Consider the following 10,732-nt stretch of genomic DNA (forward strand, 5'->3'; position numbering starts at 1 on the left):
ACAGATATAAAGAACACAACTCTTTTTTTCCTAAATATTACAGAAAACCACTGCTATGAAATTTCTATTAATCTTGCTTAGAATGACCTCAAAAAGTCAAAATTTGCTTTTAAGTATTTTATCTGTGGGTTCTGCTATAGCTCTGTAACATGATTGCCCTTTTCATTTGGTGTGCACAGGAATTCAGAACAAAAATATTATAGCTCTACAAAATTCCTGGGATTTAAAACTCACTCTCTTCTCTGAGGTGGAGATCTACTTGTTTTTATTTCAATATGCTGAAGCAATTAAAAAAAAAACCCACAGAATCTGTGCAAATTGCACCTTTGGAAGTCTCTAATAAATTCTATGTATTCAGCTGTGAGGCTTTTTGGGGATTTATTTTTAATTAAATTGAAATATCATAAATGGTTAATTGCTCTTTAATTAACATTATTTTGCAGGATTGAATTCTACTATAACTCCTTTATCATATATCTTTTATTTAGAAGATGCTTCAAATAAATTTATCAAGTTTTTTTCCACAGTTGAAGAAAGAATGGTAATTCAAAGTTGAGCATTGACTTCATGCTATAAGTTGTTACGACAGCAAAAGTATTTTATCTGGTACCTGTAACATTTGACAAAAATGCTGTAAGTTTTTTTTTTGTAGTCAAATACTCTTGAAAATTGATTTTTACCAAAAGTGCTTGTCATGTCAACTGTACAGACTGTATTAGAACAGAATTAAACTGAATGCTTGAAGTGATCACAACTGAAGCCATGTTCTAACATGTTGTAAAAGTTTAGTGGATTTTGTTGTAAGCGATTTTGTTTGATTTTAAGATTTTAAGGCATGCTTAACCAAAAGACACTGTATAATGGCTATAATTTTAATTTTATTTAGTATTTCCACCATATCTTGAAACTGCTTGACCTTGCAGTTTTGCTTGCTAGAGAGAGATGAAGGTTGGAAATACATCTTGCTGGTTTTTCTAATCTATTGATAGTTATCTAGTTTTCTCAAAGACCATCTCCATTTAAAAAAACCCCAAAAATCAATAATATATATTTTGATGAAACTGGGCTCTCAGAAAAGAAAAAAAAAGCCACAGACAAACTATAATATTATATTGCAACTTTTCCTGTTCCCATACTGATCCTGTTGTGCCAATAGACTTAAGAAACTAGCAGAAAGTATGACAGAAACATCTCGGGACATCATCTCTTCAGCTTGCAGGGGCTTTTTTTGTCATTATCTGAAATATCATCGATATTGTAAAACCTATACACTGGCAGCACTAACTCAGAAAATTTTCTCACTAATTCTTTTCAAACCCTTCAGTCTAGATTCCTTGAGAATTGTTTAATTTTTGGAGCTTAATAAACTGTAGGCCTGAGATCTGATGGGAAATAAACCACCTAGCATTTTTCCCAACTTTAGCTTCCACTGGCAAATCCAGAATGTGGTCCTGAGCTCCTTGAAGAATGGATGGAGATCAGAAATGTGGGAAGCACACTGAGCAGGGTGCTGGTGAGCACTGCAGAGCTGAAAGGCAACTGATGGGTGCCACGTGTGTGTTGCAGACTCTTGGCTGCAGTGTATGGTCATTACCAGCTTGTTGCTGTTAAATTGCCCGTGTGGCCATATCAAGGCACAGAATGCACAAAATGATGATTGAAGGGAGCAGTATCATGGCCAAAACCCAGCCCATCAACAGGGAATGTGGCTGCCAATGGACACAGTGGTAGCTGCACATGAATTCATACTCCCCCAAATCCCCTCCACCATGGTATTCTGCATCTCAGGACTTTGGAACCAAAATAAGTCTTCCTTTTGCATTTAAGTCATCTTTGTTAAATACCTTGAATACATATCTCAAGTCTCTGTACTTTGATACCTACTCTCAATATTCTTGAACTAGAAGGTACACTTAACTTTGAGAAGTGAAAACACCTTTGAGAATGTTTCTGTAAGCACTAAACTAGTGTTTATTCAAACAAATCTGCTTTTTTAATTATTGGTCTCTCTTCTTAGCTACCTATCTAAATCAAAGCCAAGCCCCTTTTTTGCCTAGAAATACTAAGATGTTTATTCTTGTCCTTATCCTTATTTGCTGTAGAGTTTACCATTGATTTTCATTTGTCACCCACTGTCTGCATTTCATAACTCATAATTTATAACCACCTCTGTGAAACTCTCAGTTTTTTTATAACATGCTATATATTTAATATGAGAGAGACACTTTTACTCCTACTACTATTTCCAACAAGGACATTAAGGTTTTATTCTGGGTGTATCAGAATGCATTGCTGACAAGCAGAAAGGCACCAATAAATTATTCAGGTCATTCTAAGTGAATGCCAATAAAATCTTCATATACAACAGCATTTCTTTTGGAATTCAGAATTTGAGGCATTACTCTACTTTTAAGCATGACTTTTTTTGTATAATGGATTTACCTTTCCTCCCCTTTTCTGCATAGGTAGAGCGAAGTGCATTTAAATATCATGAAAGACAAACTAGAAATAATTAAAATACTAATAATACTACTAACAATAATCCACAAGGAGTTTTCTGCACAAAGCACTGCTGGGAAATATTTAATTCTCCAGAATCCCAAGACATGAAGACATATGGCGTGGACCATTAAAATCAGGCTACTTCTCTTTGCATTCTCTGTACTCCCCAAATTTATAACTATTTAGGGTCATGATGTCATGGACATTAAAGCTTGCCTTCAAATTAGTCTGCTTCACTCTGGAACACAAGACACATATTTGCTGGTTAGTGGTGAAAGTCAAACACTGCATTTCTAAGAAAGGGCAAAAGGGAATCAAAGTAATTGTTCAAAGATATGTTGTTCATAGGATATTCCTATGTTCACACATAGGAATAGATTATTTGGCAGAATAACAATGAAAAGTAAAATACATATAATGGGTCCAATTTATTGTCTTGACATCAGCACTACATTCATGGTCTGTTTCTTGGGTTTGTTATTCTGCAATGTAACACAGATGTGAAGACAGGCCTGAGCTAGGTCTTTGTGGTCAATGTTGCCCTCAGACTCCCTGTAATGCACTACCATTGAGAAAAAAAATAATTATATTGGGAAATTAAAAGTTCAACAATCGTTAGATATTAACTTTCTAGGAATCTGTGCTTATATTCTTGACAATGCTTTGGATACACATATTGACAAAAAAGAAAAATACATGCACATGTTATCAAATTAGGGTTTAACTTCAGAAGAACCCAAAATGTGATGCCTATAAAGCAGAAATAAAATTATTAATATTTGTCTGATTAAAACCTGTCCTCATCTTCAGAAAACCCAATCTTTACACTTGTTCAGTAACAAGGTTAAATTTTCAAAAGCTTTCTGAAATATTGAGTGCCATTTTGAGTTTTGATGTGTGCTTTAAGACTAATGTTTTAGTATTTTTAGTCTCAGTGTTTGATTTTTAAGTGTTCAGAAATATTATTTAAAAAAAAAATAATCTTGGAAGAGTGGAGCAGGCACTACATGCAATGCTAAAGACCCAGAATAGTATTTATATCTCCACTGAGATAACAGAAATCATCATATTGTAAATATGAGAAACAATAATTACAAGACTAGACTTCAATAATACTTCAGAACAAGCATTTTGAGAAAAATCATTTCACATTACAAACAAAAGTGCTTCCAAAATGCTTCCTTGGGCCCTAGTTTTCATGATTGCTGGTCTGACTTGACTGTCCAGAGCAAACATTGATGACTTGCTACAATGAACTTAGCCTTTGATTCAAAGGAGTTTCTGCTTATGTTTCTTTTGCTTTTGGTTTCTAACAGACACATCAATCTCTGTCTTCAAGCCCAGGCAAATCACCGAAGCTCAAAAATTCATGCTGAATTCTGGCATTAACATTATTGAATGTAGCCTTCGTCTCACCCCACAAGCACCCAACATTTCAAATTTTGATTTTTTGTTTGTTTTTGACTACTGGAACTGGGGATAAAGGGGGAAGGAAATCATTCCTGTCTTGTAATGTATATTTATAAATATTTTTTGTTTTCCTGTAAATGAATTTCTCTCCATTGCTAAGCGAATCTGCAGGATCTATGCTGCTATAAATGCTCTGTTTTTTCCCTAATTATTTATTGCACAGGAAATTCTTAAAATCAGTAAAACTCTTATTGTAACAGTTGTGATAAAAGTTCTGATAAAAACTTCATTGTTTTAAAAGGGAAGATATTTGTTCCTGAGACTCTCTTGCTGGCAATGTTTTAGCTGCTCAAAACACTGCACTGACTATAAAGTGTAGGTGGTAATCCACTGGGAACCTTCTCTGTGCCTCCCCAAGAGTACAGCATGTTCTAGCTATGAAAAAAACACTGTGTTTTAAACTATATATATTTTGAAAGCTGTTTGAAAACAACAACATAAAAGTTTAATGGCCTTTGCTTTTCACTGACTGTTTCTGCATACATCCTTATTATTAAAAGTTATACCTCAAATTATCTATTTTTAATGAAATTAAATAAACACACCATCTAGTGGCCAGCATGTAACCCTTTTTCTTATGACCTTCCCTTATTATTTTGACAGAATCTAATACACTGTTTCTAATAAATACAGCACATTAAGAATACTTTGTTTTCTTATTGTTAAAAAAATGTAAAAAACCCTCTTGTTTTCCCAAAGGAACAATAAGATATATCATCTAATAATTTCTTCAAAACTCAGAGGGATGTTAAGGTTAGAACACATTATGTTTCCTAAACATTCTTCTTCTGAAACTGGACCAAAAGTTGCCCAGCAACCCATATTATTTCCATGGGTATTTTAAAGAATATTCTCTCCTTAAAGTTTATTTAAAAGATGCAGTAAATTTTCATTTAAGGGAAAATTTTTATATTAGTATTGGACACTAACACAGAGATGAGCAATTTGAATTTAAAGAACCATATGAAGAAATTATTGATTAATAAGACAAAGCATTTAAAATATGAAAAAGAAGATTTGGATTATGAGTTGTAAGTTTTAGCTTACCCCATGCAACTGCAAATTGGCATGGTTTTGAACAATTCCTAATTGAAATAAATCCATTTGTTAAAACAGAGTCAAAATGCTTTGTGTATGCAAGTATTCCTTGTTGCTAAGAAACTGGATTCCTAAGAAAGCAGAAAGATTTTGCTTCTTTTAAAGCAAATAAAGATGAGTTTTGTCCTTAGCTTAACTCTAATAGCAGGAAAAGAAATTTCATGGAAAACTTGTCCAGGATTTACCTAACATTCTTCAAAGTATGTAAAAAAATATTCTGGAATAAGAGTCCACAAAGTTACTTCTGGCCTTTCATATTTCAGTGAAGAAACATAGCCTCACTAATATTCATTTACTTATATTTCAAGATCATTTCTAATTTCCATACATTTAGCAGCCTTCCCTCCTAGCTTAAATATATCAGATCTTGAATCTTGAATGTTAAAACTCTCTGAGAGATGCAGAGAATGTCTACATAGCACCCCAAAATATCAACAATGGACAATCAACACTGAGCCACAAGCGGTGCGAAAGGATATTGCATACTACTTTGGCTTAACTTCTGTGATTCAGTCAGTGGAGAGCATCCCACAGACTTGCTCAAGACCCTCCAGTACCTAGCTTCATTTAAGCCTATGTGCACTTCATTTGCTAAATAGTCATGTCAGTTTAAGAGATGGTTGCCACTTCTTGGCGCTAATTCTGAAAACACTTTTATTGCATTTTATTTGTGTGGTTTTTCATCTACAAGGGAAGTACTCCTGATTACCATGAATGCTGTTGTGATAAGAATATTTATGTATGAACCTGCAGTTTTTGTTAAAATGACAGGAGAGATAACATTGAAGTGCATCACCACATACCCTTTGTTTTCCTTTTAATCTCTGTTCAAAATAAAATAATATCTTATGAGCTATCAGAAAATTCTAGCCCCTAATCTCTACATTTATAAGGTTTCTCAGATGTGGGTAAATTGCTTGAGAGCACTGTATGTATTTTCGCATTAAATCTCTGATCTTTATAAGGTTTCCCTGTCACTATTAATTTTTTTCTGTGGAAAAAGAATAATTAAATCTGTTATTTTTAGAAATAAAGGCTTTAAGACTGTCTCTCCCCCCTCCCCCCTTCCCCCCAAATAGTTTAGTTTTAAAATTTTGAGTTTCTTAGACTTTATGTTATAAAGTGCCATTATTCCTGCAGGGTCAGTCTCATATTTTTCATCATTCTTTTAAAGAACACCCCAAAAAGCTAGCAATTAGATTCAGCATGTACTGACTTCTCAAGGTACTCAGGTGTCCAAAATAGCAGTTTTCCAACGCAAATGATAGTAGAGTGATCAAAGTGATCCATAAAACTTTCTTTTCCCACACTTCATAATTTTTTACCATCAAAAAAAGCTTTCAAGAAATCTTTTTTCATAGCTGTACTTACACCTTCAATAGCTTGTAATGGAGGAAGGTAATGGGAACAGCATAATTGCTGGAATCAAGAAAGAACATGTCTCATACTGCACTGTTCAGTCAAGTGGGTGAACAAATGAAGATAGATAATGATGAATTAACTCTATCATGGTGCTGAATTCCTTTTAGCACTCCAACCAGTATTTCACAAAACCTTACAATTTTTCACTACCTAGGGACAGGAGCTGCAGTATTGCAACAAAACAACAAGCATTGACGGATGACAGTCACCAACAGGAAACTGGAAAGTGCCATTAGACTGCTCAGCTGAGACAAACAAGCAGGAGGAAAGGAGGGAGCCACTAGACTCTCTGTTCTGAGACTCAAAACAGGAATATTCAGACTGACATTGGCAACAGAATAGGAAATGTTGTGTTTGTCAGCTAGGAACACACAGTGCTGCATCGAGAAGAGAATTGTTAAGCTGATGATTTTCTCCTCTTTGGGAAAGAGAGGAAAATAACAGGCTTCCTGAGTGGCTTTCAGGGGACTATTTGGGGTAGTGGCTAATATGTACCAAAATTCTCAATTCGTATTTAGAGCCTCTAGTTGCAAGCATAATTTATGCATTAAAGTGAGAGAACATTATTTATCCAAAATTAGGCTACGTAATTGCTTCTTTTTTTCTTTTTCTGGGTTTTTTTTTTTTTTTTAAGGTAAAGAAGGAAACAAGTGATAGATAACACCCCCTTTGTTGAAAGAACACATGCAATAATGTTCAGATGAACTCATTTATTTGGCTGATCAATGAAGAACAGGCATTTATCTCCAGCCAAGGCTACTTAAAGTATATGGAATTTTTGCAGCACAGTGAGAAAAAACAAAAAGCTGGTAAAACAATTCTTTTCAGGTACCTCATTACCTCACAATGAGCCCAATGTAATAATGGAACTCACAGAGAGTGTTGAATCCATCTCTAGAGTCCCCAGCGTAAAAAGGATATGGATCCATTGGAGTGAGTCCAGAGGGACTCTAAGATGATCAGAGGCATGGAGCACCTCTCCTATGAAGGCAAGCTGAGAGAGCTGGGGTGTTCAGCCTGGGGAAGAGAAAGCCCCAGGGAGACTTTAGGGCACCTTCCAGTAACTACGGGGGATCTACAAGAAAGTTGGAGACAGAGTTTTCACAAGGGAATGTATGATAGAACAATGGGGAATGACTCAAAATTGAAAGAGGGTAGATTTTTACTAGATATTAGAAAGAAATTATTCACTGTTAGGGTGGTGAGGCACCAGAACAGTTTGCACAGAGAAGTTGTGGATGCCCCATCTGTAGAAGTGTTCAAGGCCAGTTTGAATAGGTCCCTGGGCAACCTGGTCTAGTGGAAGGTATCCCTGCCCATGGGAAGGGGATTGGAAATAGATGATCTTCAAGGTCCCTTCCAAACCATTTTGTGACTCTAAATACCTGACATTATGCAGTCTGCTTTTTTTTTCAAGGTAGTTACAAAATAAAACAAAAAGGAAAGATGACCTTTTAATAATTAATATCGTTATTGTTACAGTTGGCAATTTGAAGTGTATCGCAAGACTTTGATGATATATACTCACCATTATTTGTAATGACAGCTTTGTTTCACAGTGACTCCATAGAAGAAAAAGTTACCTTCATTGCCCTAAGCCATATACCAAGAAAAGTCCAACAAATGACAAGGAATAGCAATTCAGCATGATTAAATCACTTTTTTCTACAGTGTCTTTGCTGCAGACAGATACAATGAAGGAGTTGATTGTATTTTCTCATCTGGAGACCTGGCCTTTCTAGTCTAGCTCTGCTACAAGCTACTAAAGATGCATAAATTCTGCTTTCCCCCATCCCCCAAACTCTTAGCCTAAAATATCCCAGCTGGCACTTGATCTTCTTGAATTGACCCAGCTCAGGCCCTCCTTCTGCTGGAAGGAGCAGCAGCTAAGAGAGTAAGTACCCATAACAAAACATGGATTTGGTCACCTTTGGCTAACAGTTTGGCTAAGGTATCTGTTGAGGTTCATTCATTGGCCAAATTTTACCACATGGAAAAATTGTGGATGTTAAAAGTTCTGTATTTTCACCAATTAAAATTAGGGTGTAGGCTCTTTTTGGTGATGGTGGGCTTTTTGTTGTTTGTTGTTTTGATGAACTGCTGGTACTACCATGCATAATTCTCCATGAATTTATTGAGGAGCTGACAAAGCATTTACATGAATAACTCTGAGTTTCCCATATACAGTAACACTTGGAACCAGCAGATAGCTTGGCCCAGGGATCAACACATCAGTGTTGAACCAAATAAGAATAAAAGCCTTGAATTTTTTCTTTCTTATTTCTATTCTAACAAGTGTAACAGGACTTTGCTCTATAAATCACGTCTCAGCACTTGTGGAACTAAAGAACACAGGTTTAATTCAGTAAGCTGTCTGCATGAGGAATTACCACAACAGTCAGTACGCCTCGCTTCACAAGGGCGTGCAGATCATCTTTCATGATTTTCACTGTCACCATCTAGATACCCATGGGGTCAGGTTCTGAGCTAATATCAAAGTTAAAAACCAGCTGCTGATGTAGCTGCTTTACTGCTAAGGAATTCAGTCTTGCGCTTACTAGTGATTCTGAGTTTAACATACATAATGACTATTAATTCTTTAGGAGTTCATAAATATGTTTTCTTTCAAATGCTTGCACAAGGAAATACATAAAAACACCTGTGGTAAAAATAATTAAGAATCAAAAAGTAAATCCAGAAAATGTAACTGCCTCATCTACCTTCATATGCATCTCTTAAAAATGGTTTTGAAGTAGATTTAACTTCAAATTATTAAACAAAAATGAATTAACAAGTCTGTAGGAGTAATTGAATAGGCTCAATTATTTGTAAAACAGTCAGAAGATAATAATCTTCCTCATTCTACTGAATTGACTAAATTGGTAAATGAGCTAAAGAACTGGCAAAGTTGAACAGGTTTCAAAAATTCTCTGGTGCTTGTAGAGGTCAAGATTTATTTGCTTATTTTCAAATAACCTGTGTCTAGATCCAGTAATTACAGGAAAAACCCTCAAAACCATAGGGAAAAACAGCCAACAAAATACTCTGAAGAAAGAAAATGAAAGCACACTGTATTTCAAAAAGTGACTTCACAGCTCTCCAATGTGAATAAATATCTAAAATTAAACTGTTAGCTGCTTGTATAAGTACCCTGGGAAAAAGTGCAACTTGATTTCAAACATGCCAGGTACTGTCTGTATTTTTTGTAATTTTCAGCTTTGAGCATTTGCATTGGCTTTCATTTCTCTTTGCAAATGAGGAGTGCTAATCACACAGAATTTCAGCAGCTGAAGAAGAAGAAGCAAAAACAGACCTTGCAGGAGGGGAACTTTCCCAGAGAGGGCTCTGCCTCTTTGTAAACCCCAGTGCTGCTGAATTTGGGCAGTGCTGCCTACAAAAGCTGAATACCCTCCTCCCTCCAATATCAGGTGGGTTTTGGAGTTGTTTGGTTTTTTTTTTGGTTTGTTTGTTTGTTTTAACTGTTCCAGAAAGCTTTTCAATTTGCTCATTCCCAGAGCTGGAATCCCATCTGTACTATGAAACAACTACAATTGGAAAGAGTGCTGTGGGTGCAGACACCTATGCTTTCCATATAAGCATATCCAAGGCACACAGCAGGAGTCCTGGGGAGGAAATGGTTTGGTACTCCTGAGTCCTGGGTTACAGAAAACAGCTTGGTAATTTGCCCAAGAGACCAAACAGAATCTGCCTGCTCATGTCTGCAGAAAGTCATGAGCTTGTTTGTTGTAAGAACAGAAATAAAAACTCAAATGTAGTCTTCCATGGCCACCCTCAAAATTACTTGCATGAACTTAACAATGTGTCATCTTCCAACTTTAGACATGAAAAAAGAATTCCACACAAATGGTAACAAGATAAAAAGTGCATTTTTCCCATTCCATCATAAAGCACTGGATTAATGTGTTACATGAGCATCACAGGAGACAGGTAAGCTATAGAATAAGCTGTGTGATATTAAGAAATTGGCAAGGGAGAAAGGTATACTGAAAAATAAAATGAGTGAAATCAGTGTTAAATGCTGCCCATGGAATATGGAGGGATGATGAATTGCACTTCTTTCATTACAGCTCTCCTATGATATTCAGATAGGAAATAAAGTTTCCAACCCTAGTAATTGGAATGTTAGCAAGACACTAAAAGAAGATTCAGAGATTTCATTTCCTCTTCTTCCTGCACTGCCATGCTCTGAGAAGGGCTCATCCCTAGAGAAGTGCAGATA

This window comes from Lichenostomus cassidix, chromosome 2, assembly GCF_008360975.1.
Source record: "Lichenostomus cassidix isolate B80296 chromosome 2, HeHo_3.0, whole genome shotgun sequence".
Taxonomy (NCBI): domain Eukaryota; kingdom Metazoa; phylum Chordata; class Aves; order Passeriformes; family Meliphagidae; genus Lichenostomus; species Lichenostomus cassidix.